A 16160-nucleotide genomic window follows, 5' to 3' on the forward strand; every position below is an offset into this window, starting at 1 on the left:
ACACACACACGTCAAGAGGGAAGTCGCTCAGTGACAGCACCTGCCTCCAGCTCTGCTGTCTGGGACGCTCCGGGAAAACGTCTACGGGGCCCAGCGTGGCCTGAAGAAATGCCGCCCCCCCTGTTCTGCTGGCATCCGCCACTATATGTGTCTGCTGAGCACCGTGAATAGGTGGGGTTGACCTTCTCATCCAGGCTCTGAGACAACACTGAAATTGAAATGCAGTGTTTGAAAGATAAGTCGTTTCTGACGATGACAGCACGCGTATCTGTAAAATATAACGTATGATCCGTCAGAAAGATACAGCAATCATGAGCCAACATAGCCGCCCTCCTCAAAAGAAAAGTGTTCAGAAGTTTTAAGAGAAATGGACAAATTTGTAACTATAGCAGGATACATGGCATGCCTGTCTGAGAAATTAATAAATAAGTCAACAAAAGTTAAGTGGGCTATTTACATATGATATAGTAATAAAATCTAAGAGGTTGGTTGAATATGATAAATAAATATAATTATTGTTTACCCAACGAATAAATTCTTTTCAAGTACACATCAAAGATTTGGAAAATACACACACACACACACACACACACACACACATTAAGTTCAAAAGAAGTGTTAATAAATGGAAGAGAATTTTTTCTGACAAATTGGCAATTATTTTAGAAACCCACATTGAAAGGTCGTTTAAATAGATATATTTGAAAACACTAAAATTGCACTCTTATATAACTCCAGGTTAAGAGAAGTCTTAATAGAAATTATAACATATTTAGGATGGAAGTGAAAGTATTTCAGTGTGTATTAAAAGTGATACATAAAGGAATATTTATTGCCTTGAAGTAGATATTAAAAATTTTTAAAAAATAAATCCATGTCAGTGGACTAATTGCTCAATTCAAAAACTTGAAGAAGTCATGAGATGTAAACAATAAAGATAAGAGCAGGAGGGGAGGCTGGGTGGCTCAGTTGGTTATGTGTCTGACTTCGACTCAGGTCATGATCTCGTAGTTCATGGGTTCAAGCCCCTCATTGGGCTCTGTGCTGACAGCTCAGAGCCTGGAGCCTCCTTCAGATTCTGTGTCTCCCTCTCTCTGCCCTTCCCCTGCTCTCTCTCTCTCTCAAAAATAAATAAACAGTAAAAAAACCTTTTAATAAAATAAAATAAAAAGATAAGAGCAGGAATTGATGAAATAGGAAACAAACATATAACAGAGATCAACAAAAACCAAAGCTACCCTTTAAAAAACTAAGTAGGACAAACATCCAACCAGACTTACCTAAACAAAGAGGAAAAAAACCAAAATTACTAAGATTAGTAATACAAAGGTGGATACTATAAAGATTTTTAAAATTCCAGTAAGAAACAATGAATACTTTTTATACTTTCATACTTCCAACTTGAAAAACTTGGAAGAAATGGCCAACTTTCCAGAAAAATATAAAGTTACACATACATCTAAATCAAATGTAAATATGAATGAAAATTTTATTCAAGAAGAAATAGAAAGCCCAAGTGATCACATAACCATTTCAGAAACTGATCTAGAAATCAAAAGTCTCACACCCAAAAGACACCAGACCCCAGTGGCTTTCCAGGGGAGTACAGTGCAAAACATTTACAGCCTAGTCACATTTATGAAAGCACAGAGCTCAAAACATTGGCAAACTAAGTTCACAGTATGAACAAGCAGATGAAATCATAAAGATGTTGCACTTGACGCAGGAATCCAAGGATGGCTTGAAATCCATCTCGAAAGAATGTAGAAGCTGTTGCCTACATATCCCTGGCCAGCAAGGGCAGTGGGAGACCCAGGTTCCTTTTAGTCACTGTTTTCAGATCTAGAAGATATCTATGTTGAACATGTTCTAATTCATTAAAATGTGTTGGACAATAAGGAAATCTTGTAATCAGAATACGTTGTTGTTTTTGTTTTCGCTTAATTTGTTTAAATGTTTATTTATTTTTGAGAGAGAGAGAGAGAGAGAGAGAGAGACGGAGTGTGAGTGGAGGAGGGGCAGAGAGAGAGGGAGACACAGAATCCGAAGCAGGCTCCAGGCTCTGAGCTGTCAGCCCAGAGCCCAACACAGGGCTAGAACTTAGGAACTGTGAGATCATGACCTGAGCCGAAGTCAGACACTTAACCGACTGAGCCACCCAGGCGCCCCGACCTTGTTTTTGAAGTGTGTGGTTTGTGATGGCTATCTTTTCTTTTCAATTGCCTAAATGATTCGTGGCGTGCAAACGCCACGCAAGTCTATGACCTGCGAACTGGAGAAAAGAGATGTCAGGTGCAGTCTTTCCCCGGGAAAGCCCCAACAGTTGGAGCCAACAGCATCACTGCTACATTCAGCCTCCTTCAGTGCACGGGCCAAGGTCTGAAAGCTTCGGCACACTTCCCCAAGTGCTCACCCTCCCTTAGGGCCTCAAACCCCCCGGTTCACAGTCACACCATGCAGACCAAGCCCAGCAGACAGGGCTGCTCATGTCCACGGCTGTTCATCAGCACCTCCAATTGAGCAGGCGGCTTCTAGATATGGTGCTTCTGTCCCAGGGAGTCAATGATAGGCTTTTCCAGGAAGTCTGGGGCAACAGAGAAGAAAAGGCACCTGTGTTGTTGTTGTTCTTTTTTTTCCCTAATGCTCACAAACCAAATGGAGGAAAGAGAGACAGACAGACAAGAAATCTACACGGGGATAGTCGGTTGTCTTTTAAGTAATCCCTCGAATTGTTGATAATACTCTCGATACCTTTGTGTGGCAGTAACATGTAGACTATGAAAATAGTTCCTATTCCCCTGGTTATTGTGGTATGTGATGCCAGCTTTATCCAACTCTTGACAAAATTTTCCCATTATTGTATATCGTATTCCTGTTTATATTCTAAGTCGGGAAAATGGAAAAAAATATTAAGCGCTGTAAGTGGGCTCCAAGATAGCTCATATTATTCCACTGATACAAGTTGAGCTCATTCATACCAGTATCCTCCCCTGGGGTAGGATTCCACAGTGGGTCTGGAGCATGGCCAGCGCTGTTGGACCCCTGAGGTCACCTCGGTATGGAGGCAAGAGGAGGAAAGAAGGGCTCGCCATACTCTTCTTGCTCCTCAAAGAACACAAAGCGCAGGCGACCCCTTTTGTCCAAATCACCTAACAATACAGTACTTTTCATCTTTTTGTACACAGTCCTGAGACACAAACCAGGTAAGATCGTTTCTTTGAGGAGCAGATAAGCAACGTTCTTTCTCTTAGTGCACACTCCTTCTCTGGTCTTTTTGTAAAAAAAAAAAAAAAAAAGAGACTAAATCTATTACCTCATCAAAAGTAAAGTAAGTGAAAGTGAACTTTTATTGCTGAAGGCCCCTGAGGTTTGGGGCTTACTTGTTAGAACAGCTTGCCTAGTAGAGGCTGACTAACATAGGTATCTTAGCTCAAACTAGTATAGGAAGGCTCTGCTTTAAAAATTGAAGCATAGCTGACACATAATATTACAGTAGTTTCAAGTGTATAACATAGTGATTGAACAATTATATACATTATGAAACACTCGCCACGATAAGTGTATTAGGGTATTATTGAATATATTTCCTAGGCTGTACTTTTCATTCCCGTGACTTATTTATTGTATAACTGGAAGTCTGTACCTCTTAATCCCTTTCACCCATTTCACCCATCCTCCCGCCCTCCACCGCGTTGGCCACCACCAGTCTGTTCTCCGTGTTTCTGAGTCTGTTTCTCTCTCCATTGTTCTTCGTTTCTTTCTTCGTTTTTAATTCCACGTATAAGTGAAAGCATGCAATATTTCTCTGTCTGGTTTATTTCATTTAGCATAATACCCTCTAGGTCCGTCCACGTCGTCTTAAGGCTCTTGTCAAAAACGGGACCAAAGAAAAAGAGCATAGGAATAGTCCACTTTGATGGGGAGACAGTAGTTAGATGTGGCCTATTCCCACAGTAATTTATGGTGGATAAGTCAGTATATGGGGCCCATGGGGAGTTGAGCTTAGAGAATGTGAAACAAATTTTAGTCATCTGTGAGATGTTTATTGAAGTTTCCTATCCAGCCCAACATTCGAAACAATTTAAGTGTCTACGACAGTTACATAAATTGCGGTAAATGTACTTTACCATTGCTGTCTAGCCATCGAACACTATAATTATAATTATAAAGATTAAGGAACCCTGGAGAATCTTTATGATAAATGTGAAGAAAAAATACAAATGTTTTTGTACAATCATCTAGAAATAAGTATGCCTATGAACAAATACTAGAACAGAACACAAAAACATTTTAAAAATCTTAACTTTTTGTTGTTTTAAATATTTAAAATATTACTTTTACAACAATAAAAAAATACACAAGAACAAATTCACTAAATCAAACTGTTCCAATACCAAAAAGAAATGTATGGACTTTAAAAATTATCGACAAGAGGCACTTGGGTGATTCAGTCAGTTAAGCATCCAATTCTTGATTTTGCTCACGGTTTCATGAGTTCAAGGCCCACATTGGGTTCTGCCCTGGCAGCATGGAGTCTGCTTGGGATTCTCTCTCTCCCTCTCTCTCTGCCCCTCCCCTCTCATTCACGCATTCACACACACACACACACACACACACTCTCTCTCTCTCTCAAAATAAACATTAAAAAATTGTTTTAAATAAAAAAGTTATTGACAAAATATTTGCATTTTTAGACTCTAACTTCCCTGCTACCATGTGAATTACTAGGAAGGACCCCATCATTTTTGTGGTTCCTTTTTAAGAAAGGCAATATTGGGGCGCCTGGGTGACTCAGTCGGTTAAGCGTCCGACTTCAGCTCAGGTCACGATCTCAGGGTCCCTGAGTTCGAGCCCCGCCTCGGGCTCTGGGCTGATGGCTCAGAGCCTGGAGCCTGCTTCCGATTCTGTGTCTCCCTCTCTCTCTGCTCCTCCCCCGTTCATGCTCTGTCTCTCTCTGTCTCAAAAATAAATAAACGTTAAAAAAAAAAATTAAAAAAAAAAAAAGAAAGGCAATATTTACCCTCATGTTAATGGTCCTAAAGCCACATGACTTCCTATAGACTGGCTCTGCCGATGTTTCTCACAAGACCAGAAATGAACATTCATCAGATGGAGGACAGCACTTCTTTCTCTCAAAAAGGACCCTGTAAACAAACTGCGATTGCTCGATGGCGTCTTTAACATTTCTCCATTGGGAACATCCTGCTCGACCTTTTGCGTCTTAAAAAATAACAGGAGTATTTATAACTTCATTTGATAACTGCCTTGATTACATCATTCTTGTGCTTTCATGGATTTGTGTTTACAAATGATTGAACTCTGGCTTACATATTATCCAAGCTCTGCACGATTGTCATCAGTAGGGAGACTTAACTGCATTCATTTTATATCCAGAACGGTCAGCCCTCTTGACTCCACCCCGAAGCAACAGGAATAACATCCTCACCCCTGCCCCCACTCTTTGAAGAGCTCCCAGGGCCTGCATTCTCCTTTGGAAGGAGATACGGTAAGGTACGTAGTACCTTAGATACCTTAGGTACCGTAGATACGGTAAGATACGGTAGGGAAGGTTTCCATGTTAAAACTGAAGTCCTAATCCTTGGCTCCAAATTCCAAACCACACAAGGAATTCCAAGTAGCAGCATTTTTTTATTTTCCAGTTTTACTGAGATATGGTTACATATAGCACTGTAGACGTTTCAAGCGTCCAGCGTAACGATCTACATGTATCATGAAGTGTCCGCCATAATAAGTTTAGTTAGCACCTCTCGTTTCATACAGATACAAAAAGAAGCAAGAAAAAAATCAGTATTTACCTTCTGAGGACCAACTGAAATTCCTACATGGAAGGAAAAAGACAAAGTAAAATCCATAAGGAGGATTATAATAGATGCGGCCTACTTCAAAATCGATCTCCAGTGATTCCAGAACCTGATTCCTGCACAGAAAGCCAGTTACAGTTCTCCCCATGGAGATGCCAACACTATTTCCAAAGAGACAATCTGCCATATCCCTAGACATTCTGATTTTTGTGTTACCTTTCACACTACCTGTAAACTTCTTACTTGGGTGTCACATGTTAGAACATACATCACTCAGTCCTGTGATTTTTCCTATCAGCCTATTAATGTCTAAAAATGAGACAAGATGGACTTGAGACAAAAAACACTCTTCTTTTGGTTACACATCAATGCTTCTCACCCTTTGCTCTATTTTTTTTCCATAGATTTCTAAGTCCCAGCCAAACTTTTTCCCCATAAAATATTACTCATCAAAAATCGATTCTTTCACTATGTTGTACACCTGAAACTAATATAATGTCAGATGTCAACTACACTACAAAATAATTTTAATCCACTTTTTCAAAAAATTCTCTTTGCTTTTCCAAAATTCTCTTTGAATCTCTGCGCACAAGGTAAATTAGAAATAAAGCAAGTTGACCATTTGAGTTTGTTCATCAGAAAACACATGTATTAGAAAAGGTTGGGTTATGCTATGGCTACAAATAACCCCCAAACTTCAATGACTTAACAAGACAATGGTTTATTTTTCATTCATGCAAATTCCACTCCAGATCCAGGCAACTCTTCGGAGCACCTACCTTCATGCAGTGGCTCAATACTCCAGGCTGAGAGACGACACTTCTATCGCTAACTCTGCAAGGGATACAAAAGTTGTAGAAGGTCTCACAGTCAATTGAATGTCGCTACATAGAATTGTCGTCTTCCTGTGTGTTGGGGATAGGAGGAGAAAAAGATATGTAAGGTCCCTGGAAATCTCTGCCACATATAAATAATAAAATTGTGTATAAATGAGATCATCACACCCTCACTCAAAAAGTGTCTAAAACTAGCTTAGATTTCCAGTCATCGAGAACAGCACTGTTCAATACAAATATAACGCAAGCTATCGATGTGAGTCATGTATGTACTTCTAAACTTTCTATATAGCCATATGAAAAATGTAAAAAGGAACTAATAAGATTAATTTTGAGAATATATTGAAGGGGCACATGGGTGGCTCAGTTGGTTAAGCATCCAGCTCTTGATTTCAGCTCAAGTCATGATCTCACAGTTTGTGAGTTCGAGCCCTGCATTGGGCTCCATGCTGGCGGTGTGGAGCCTGTTGGGATTCTCTCTCTCCCTCTCTCTCTCTGCCCCTCCCCTGCTCTCTCTCTCTCTCTCTCTCTCTCTCTCTGTCTCAAAATAAATAAATAAATTTTAAAAAGAATATATTGTACTCACCCCAACATACTCAAAATATTATTTTATTATGCAATCAATATATTTTAAAATTAAATATTTTCCTTTCTTTGTACAAAGCGTTCAAAATCCAGTATGCATTCTGCCTTGCTAGCACACTGTAATTCCAACTAGCTGCATTTCAAATGCTCAGTGGACAGCACAGAAGTGGAATGTAGAGAAAACTATGTTCATTGACCACCGGCTTGCCAGACATTTGCATAAATTGGCATACTTAATTCTCATAACACTACTATGAGATAAATAACGTTGTCTCCATTTTTTTAATTTAATTTAATTTTTTTAAATTTTTTTTAATGTTTATTCATTTTTGAGAGACAGAGCACGAGCAGGGGAGGGGCAGAGAGAGAGAGAGAGAGAGACAGAATATGAAGCAGGCTCCAGGCTCCGAGCTGTCAGCACAGAACCCGACATGGGGCTCGAACCCACGACCTGTGAGATCGTGACCTGAGCCAAAGTTGGACGCTTCACTGACTAAGCCACCCAGGCACCCCACGTTATCCCCACTTTTAAAACTAGGGCACTAAGGTCTGGAGTAGTCTAATAAGAGACCCAGGACTATGTGGTTCATGAGTGATTTAGACAGAATTCAAAACTATGTCTAACTCCAAAGCCCATGCTTTTCTACTTTTTCCCATATGGAAATTTAGAGTCAAAAGAACAAACCAGACATTGAAGCACTATTTAGTAAGCACTGGTATCGTGCTTTATGGCTCTATTGTTACTTCCTCTAGAAGATGTCTAATTTCATCTTCTCTATAATTAGGACCCAACTGAACCATCATTTCCCTTGGCATTTTAAAAAGCAAATCATTTCTCTAGCTTCTTAAGTATCTAGGTGTGGCAGAAGAGGAAGAGGAGGCAAAAGAAACAAAGGATGAAATAGAAGGTAAGATCAGCCCAACTAGGATAGGGGAGGCATTGACGTCACTACTCTAAAACTTAGAGGAAAGTTTCAAATAGCTTCAAACAAACCATTTTGTTATATATCTCATGATTTTGTGAGTCAGGAATTCGAGCAGGGCTTGGCTGTTCTTTTCCTTTCAACGGGGCATCAACAGAGGTCGTTCAGGGGTGGATGGGCTGGTCTGGAGGGAACAAATTGGCTTTGGGCAGGGTCAGTGGAAGGCTGGCTCAGCTGGCCCACCTAAGCTCCCATAAAGCCCACCAGCATGGCAGTATCAGGGTGGTCAGACTTCCTTCATGATAGCTCAGGGATCCAAGAGAGAGAGTCTCCCGGTCTAGAGCACTATCTGAAGGTCTCCCATATTACTTCTGCACATATGACAGCTTCAAAGGAGGCGAGGAAATGTCTTTATTCTGGCCATGTTCCATCAGAAACTGGGACTTTTCTATCACTATAGAAAGTGGGGAATGTATAAAGTCTGGAGCCAACCCACAGACCGTCACCTAGGCTTAACTGCAGAAGCTGAGAAGTTGAAAAACCAGACAAACACCTAAAGAATGAAGTCACAGTCAACAGGGGCTAATCCAAGCATCCATTCTTGTCCTGCCTTTGTCCCATCAGATGGGTGGAACAGGGCAAGTGCAAAGCCAGGTGGGGTGGAGCGCCATCAGCCTGGGAGTCAGTCCGCAGGTGGCTGGGCCCCTCTCTGGAATCATGGGCTGGAGGCTTGGATAAACTCATGACTGCAGTAAAAAGGACAAGCTTTCCATGCTAGAGAGACTGGAATAAATGTTAGGGTTTCGAGAATAGAGGAATGCAGAGGGAAAGACAGACACCTATTTGATCCGATACTCCTGAAAAGTGGAAGCTGGTTCCAGCAGCAAGGAAGACAGCTGGGTTATGAGGAGGGAAGCCCAAATCTGGAGTCAGACATGCACATACCCAAAGTTCACAACTGACATTTTCTTTTTTTTTTTTTAATTTTTTTTAAATGTTTATTTATTTTTGAGACAGGGAGAGACAGAGCATGAACGGGGGAGGGTCAGAGAGAGAGGGAGACACAGAATCTGAAACAGGCTCCAGGCTCTGAGCTGTCAGCCCAGAGCCCGATGCGGGGCTCAAACTCACGGACCGCGAGATCATGACCTGAGCCGAAGTCGGATGCTTAACTGACTGAGACACCCAGGTGCCCCACAACTGACATTTTCTTAAAATCTTCTGTGTGGATCTGAAAACTCAGGAGGGCAGAGCCAACAGAGGCCATGTGCCCCCCATCTCGAAGGAAAGACATGGTGGAGTCTGTGAGTAAAGCTGGGCCCCACAGTCTGTCCTCATCACTCCATTTTCCACAGTTGTACTTTTCAACCATCTCAGAAAAAAAAAAAAATTCAGAAAGTTCAATGGCTCCAAGTTTGGAAACCAAATAGTCATTAACATGAGTGAAATCAACATAGATCCCAGACTGGTCCTTTTTGAGTTTCTTTTGTATCTTCAAAAGCCCAATTCTCCTGTCCCATCTGGGACATTTAAAAAAAAAAAAAACACCCAAAGAATATTCTTTCAAGTGCATTGCCCATGCAGCTATCCGGACTATTAATTATTATTATGGTTACTACTGACATGATTTCTACGCTTTTCTGGGTGCCTGTCCAATCCCACATCTCACCACCGCAGCCAGTGTTGGGTTTCGCCTGGGAAACAGATGTCCGCACACAGATCTGAGCAGGCACAGACACTGAAGGCAGCCGAGCTGAGTGTGTTGGAGAGCAGGTGACAGGATCAAAGGCAGATGAGCAAGTTTACATCCCCAGGAGGACTGGAATGCACAGGCCCAGTTGCTTGCTGACGAAGCATGGTTTCACCAAAGCATTTACTCCAGCGAAGCCTAAGAAAGCAGAGCCTAGGTGTAGAGAGAAACGCAAAGAGTGCATTGAAGAGCAAGGCCAGACCACAGTGAAGGACGACAAAAAACCCATGCCATCCACCATGATCCAGGAGAGAGCGGTCAGATAGTTCTCAAAAGGAATGCAGCCAAAAATCCAGAAGTGCATCTAGACCCTACCTATCTGACTGTGCTTTTTCCTATGGTATTTTGGTTTCTGTTTTTCGTGCTGACGTTTCTACAAGCCACATTACATAAAAGTTGCTAGTGTGCGTGTCTCTTTCCCTTCCACTAGGTAGTGAACTCCTCAAAGACAGGGCCTAGGGCTTCCTCATCTGGTTTCTCCCACACCAGGCACAACACTTACAACACAGCAAGATTTAACACAAAAAATGATTTCATCGGATTATGGGCCAAAAGGAAACGTCTTTAAAGACTCAGAGTTGTAATGAATGTGGGGTATTATGAAACTGGCAGTTCATCGCTGATGGGGGAGGAGAGAGCCCAGGAGGGAGAGTGGCTGTGAAGGCCCCCAGCAGCCCTCTGTACGCATGCTCAGAGATGTCTCCACATGGACAGAGGTACCTCCACACAGACACAAACACACCAAGGGCACACCTCCACAACCACAAACCCGGAGACACCACCACACAGATGCCAGACCTTCCATGCAGAGTGATTCAGCCCTTCCAGAGAAGTCTCCTCCCTTCCTCTTAGGGTTCAAATGTCCCCCTGTGAGGGGCAATGATTGATCTTGGAGAGTGAATGCCATTATGAAAGCCAGGTATTACAGGAAGTAGATCAGACAGTGACAGTGCTGGGGCACTGGGGCACAGCGCTGGACTGTGAGGTGTTCAGCTCATGGCAACGGCAGGCTGATGTCAAGGCTCCCAGGAGGCCAGCAGGTGGTGGGGCGTCCAGGAGCCTCCAACATTCTACGACTGGAGAGTCACGCAGGCAGCCTGGAGCCACAATAGACATTTGGAATGAGGGAGGCAGGCTCTGGATTAGGGGGATAATACTGGAATCTATGTGCATGCTACCAATGCAAATGGTATAAAGCAAAAAAAGAAGAAGAAGAACAAGAAGAAGAAGAACAAGAAGAAGAAAAGGAAGAAGAAAAGAAGAAGAAGAAGAAGAAGAAGAAGAAGAAGAAGAAGAAGAAGAAAAGTGGTGGAAGGAGAGATCTCGTCTCTGGGCATTGATGAAATGGGCGAATACCAATATAGAACCCAAGCTGCCATGATTATGAACTCACAGAGGACAGAACTCCCTCAGTGTCCGGGAACCCCAGGAAGCTAGTCCAGGGCCCACGGGTAAGAAAAGGCAACCAGTGGCTTCAGGTGACTGGGAATGAAGGGGCATGAACCAGGGTAGACTAGTCATTGTAACAAACAACCAGCAGATCTTGGAGGCTCAGCCCAACAGACATTTATATTCTGGGTCAGTGGAGGAGGCAGGCATGGTCTGAGTCGTTTGACTCACAGAGTCCCTCCCTTCCTCCATCTTTCATCTCCCTCTTCACCTCTTAGAGTCTTCCCCAGGGTTCTCTGCGTCTGGTCAGCAAAAGACAGAAGGAGAGAGCTTGGATCACATTTGGGAAGGCTTCACTTTTGCCCACGCTGGCCAGACTCAGTGACACGACCGAGGAGAAAGTCTTGGAGGAAAAGGAAGTGGGGCAAGTCAAAGCAGCAGCCCTTGGAGAGCAAACATGCCCAGAACACATGAGATCTGAGGCCGTGGAGCAGGAAAAGGTCAAAGAATAGAAATCAGGAAGGTACTGGTGGCACGGTGGCTGATGGTCATGACGTGTTGGGCCACTCACCAAAGCATCTGCCTGTATATCGGGATTGGACAACACAGCACTGTAGATGGGCTGGAGGAACCTGGGACAGTCTTTGGAGGACCCAGGAAGGATGCAATAAAAATCAGTAGCAAACAACAATGACAAACACAAGAGACAAGGTGCAACCCATCAATGCAAGCTCCTCGTATGTGTGGCTGCAGTCGAGAATAACTCAGACAAGACACAGTTATTGAGAAAAGTAAAGAGCTGATGGCTCCATAGAGCCAGGGAGGCGGAGAGGAAAGACAGTGGAACAAGATTCCCGTCCACTTCCCACCCATCACATCTGCCATAAAGACCGTGAAGAAACTTGGCACAGGGAGATCCGCACAGCCCTGGGTCCCACGTGTATATTCACAGTGGCTTTGAGGGGGTGGGGTCTGCACTCAGGTACCTGTCACCTTGTAGGGGTCTCCATGTAACAATCCACACATGTTGTGTGGTGCCTTCCCATCCATAAACTCTGAATGTGACTTTGTGTTTCTAATGGTTCCACAACTGCCTGGAGAAGAGCAGGGGCACGCTTAAAACTAATATCTGGAGGGAAGTTATGAAATATTGCAATTGCTGTGCCCATTTGGGGGGAAAGCACCATTGGAAATAGACACATCATCCCTTTCTTGGAAAGATAGTTGATCCAAACCACCTCAGATGGAAATGATTTCTCAGTATATGGCTATGGAATATTTTCTGTCTTCAGCATCTCAAAAGTCCCAGGTAAGGTAAGGGCAATTAACCAGAGTCTTCTCTCTGATTTTAGTCCAGATTTGAAAGCTTGTCTCATCCAAGCTTGTCTAAAAAAAAAGAAAGAAAGAATGAAAAAAAAAAAAAAAGAGCTTTTCCAAAATCCATTTGTCAGAAGTTTCCAGGTAACGATGGCCAAATCAAGACGACGTTTATGAAAGTTTGGGCAGAAATCAGGTCATTAATGATACTGGGCTTTGTTTCTCTGCCAGCCAGTGTGGCAATACACTCAGGAAGGCAGGAGTTAAAGGACCAGTGTGGACCATAGGGCTCTGTCCCTCCAAAGTGATATAGAGCTGCAAAGGTGCCTTCCAAGGGCCAGTGCCGGCCTGACCAGTTTCACTGTAATTCCTGTTCTCCTCCCAGACATTTCTTCTTCAGCTACCTGCAGGCTATCACAGTGTCACAGAATGAGACTCCAGCAGCGACCAAGTGAGAGCCAATTTCCAGAATGAATCCCCCCTTCTGCTCATCCCCAATCTGCCAATCCCAAACTCATAGAGGCTAAAGAACACAAGTGAGAGACGCAGTCCTGGGCAGCACCCCAGTAGTTCTCAACTGGAGGCAATTTTGTCCCCAGAGATATTTGGCAGTGTCCAGAGACATTTTTAATCGTCACCATTGGAGGGTGCCACCAGCATCCAGTAGGTAGAAACCAAAGATGTTGCCAAACATCCTATAATGCACATTGTGTTAGCCCAGGCTGCCATAACAAATCCCCAGACTGTGGGGCTTCAACAACGGAAATTTATTTTCTCAGAGCTCTGGAGGCTGAAAAGTCCAAGATCAAGGGACCGCATGGTTTGGTTTGCAGTGAGAGGTCTCTTTCTGGCTTGCAGACAGCTGCTTTCTCGCTTTGCCCTCACATGGTTCAGAGAGAGAGGGCAGGGGGTAGACAGAGAGAGAGAACAACCTCTTTAAAAATCCTTTTTTAAAAACATTTTTAAAGGTTTGGTTCATTTTTGAGAGACAGAGAGACACAGAGCATGAGCAAGGGAGGAGCAAAGAGAGACAGAGACAGAATCTAAAGCAGGCTCCAGGCTCCGAGCTGTCAGCACAGAGCCTGATACGGGGCCCAAACCCACGATCCGCAAGATCATGACCTGAGCTGAAGTTGGGAGCTCAACCAGCTGAGCCACCCAGGCGTCCTGAGAACAACTTCTTTAATGTCTCTTCTTATGAAGCCGCTAATCCCATCATGAGAACCCCATCCTCATGAACTCATCCAGCCCTAGCCACCCCCCAAATGCCCATATCCAAATACATGACATCAAGGGTGAGGACTTCTACATATGAATTAGGGGCAATGAAAACATTCAATACATAACAGCACACAGCAAGGAATGATCCAGTCAAAAAAGCCAATAGAACAGTACCAGGGCTGAGCGACCTCGTTCTCACAAGAATAAACCAGTATTCTGAGTTTAGCTTTGCCCTTCAGAGCCTCAGCCAAACCACTGTGCCAGAGTTTATGCAAGATTTAATGCACCATTGCTTCAGGCCAGGAGACCCACATTGCAGCAAAGAAGGTGTGGGACTGGGCCCATGACTGTGAGATCCGTGTCCACATCCCGTATCTCCCCTCCCAGAGGTCAGCCTGCTGAAGGCATAGCTGAAGGGCCAGCTCAGAAGCAACACTCACGAAGGCTCATGCCATACTCCAGGCACACAGGATACACACAGAATCAAAGACCTTGTTATTGCACTGCACCCCTAAAAGGGTGAATATATGGGTCCAGGAATCAAGGGATAATAGCAAGAGTGGCCCTACCTGCCATCACCCCCAATGACCCATGAGGGGAGGTTTTGTCTCCCATGCCCAAAACACTGGGCTCTGCATGGCAACGGGTCTTGGTCTTCCAGGGAGCACGCTTTTACTTGGACACCGTCGCAAGAGTCTCCATGAATCGTAATCTCAACAGCCACCTACGCAGTCAAGGAGAGAAGTCACCATCCAGGCCTGATCATAGGCAGAGGTGAGGTTGCTGGTATACAATGGTGACGAGAAGAGCAGTCTGGCCCCTCAGTGTGTGACTGGACGTGGACGAGGATAGCAAATCCGGCTGGAGACAGAGGTGGTGACCGGGACCTCGGGAATGAGTCTCTAAGTCAAGCGCCCAGGTGAGACACAAAGACTACAGAGGTGGTGGCTGAGACTCCAGAAAATGAAGGAATGCGGCAGTGGGTGCTGTAATATGTCCCATGAGCCTCCTTGCTCTGTTTCGCCTGAGAAAGAGAGGAGCCCCGGATTGTGGAGGAGTTGCCCCCCAAGAGTGTGGCAGGTCCATCGAGTGGCACGGAGGTAGACAGAGAAACAACAGATGCACAGCCCCGATCGCCCTTCCAGAAGGGCTCCCATCCACAAGGTCAGCAGGCCTCACCTGAGGTCATGCCCATTCGGAGGTCACCAGTCAAGGAACAGACAAAGCAGGAATGGAAATGAGCACCCCGCCCCCCGAGGACAACTCTGCCCCCTGCATTCCCTGGCAGGTCGGCTGAGGCTTCATCAGGCCTCCCCTGCAGTTCAACAACTCCTTCTGCCCGCCTGTTTCTTTACCTTTCTTTCCACAGATGTTACTCCTGCACCCCAGACTCCTCCTCGGCATCGGCTTCCCGATCACCCAACAGCAGCACAGTCGCTGGATTTCCCATGGCCAACTATTACTCCAGTAGCCACCTAGCAGGAGTATGGGAAGCAGGGAGGGGAATTCTGTCTTCGGTGTCCCCCACTGGCCCCAAAGTTGTTGTTCAATTTGACTGGCGCGTCTTACTGGCTCAGTCGGTTAAGCGTCTGACTTTGGTTCAGGTCATGCTCTCACAGTTCCTGAGTTTGAGCCCCACATAGGGCTCTCTACTATCAGCACAGAACCCGCTTCAGATCCTCTGTCTCCCTCTCTCTCTGCCCCTCCACCGCTGTCTCTGTCTCTCAAAAATAAACATCAAAAAAAAAAAAAAAAAGGTAACTTATCCTCAAGGCCGGAAAGGGAGATGGAACACAAAAGGTCAGCCTGCAGCCTGAGATACATTTGTAGAAGGGCTAAGCTGAGTGGTTTCGAGGCAGACATTCTGAGGCACTGATGGGGGTGAGCAAATTTTTTCTGTGAAGGACCAGACAGTAAATATTTTCAGCTTTGCAGGTCACACGGGCTCTGTTGTAACTATTCAACCATAGCTGTAGCAAAAAAGTGGCGGCAGACAACAGGTGAAGCCACGGCGTGGCTGTGTGCCCGTGAAACTCACACTGCCCACAGGGCAGATTGTCCCCCTGGACCTTAGTTTGCGGATCCCTCCATCTCTTCCAGTGATCGTTTCCATGGGAGATGTAAACCCAGGTTGCATGAGTCTGAGCACTCAAGACTCTAATTTTCAAAGGAAGGTTTCAAAACATTAACAGACAGTGAAATACACTGGAAATGAATTTGATAAAATGCTGCACAGCAGTTGTTGAATGATTTCACGAAGAGATAAGACTAAAAGACTAGACTAGACTAGAAAATGTCACAGTGTATATAGGAAGGG

General features: G+C 44.3%; 1 long non-coding RNA gene across 1 annotated transcript; it reads right to left on the reverse strand.

Moving 5' to 3' along the window:
- Window positions 1-48: 48 nt before the first annotated feature.
- On the reverse strand, window positions 49-10211 carry LOC122232544. The gene is made up of 5 exons (XR_006209896.1): window positions 9836-10211; window positions 6602-6727; window positions 5817-5839; window positions 2511-2584; window positions 49-268 (listed from the first exon to the last, which is right to left on the reverse strand). It is a non-coding gene; the product is annotated as an uncharacterized LOC122232544 (long non-coding RNA).
- Between the last annotated feature and the right edge of the window lie 5949 nt (window positions 10212-16160).

Source organism: Panthera tigris, chromosome D3 (assembly GCF_018350195.1).
Source record: "Panthera tigris isolate Pti1 chromosome D3, P.tigris_Pti1_mat1.1, whole genome shotgun sequence".
In the NCBI taxonomy this organism is placed as follows: domain Eukaryota; kingdom Metazoa; phylum Chordata; class Mammalia; order Carnivora; family Felidae; genus Panthera; species Panthera tigris.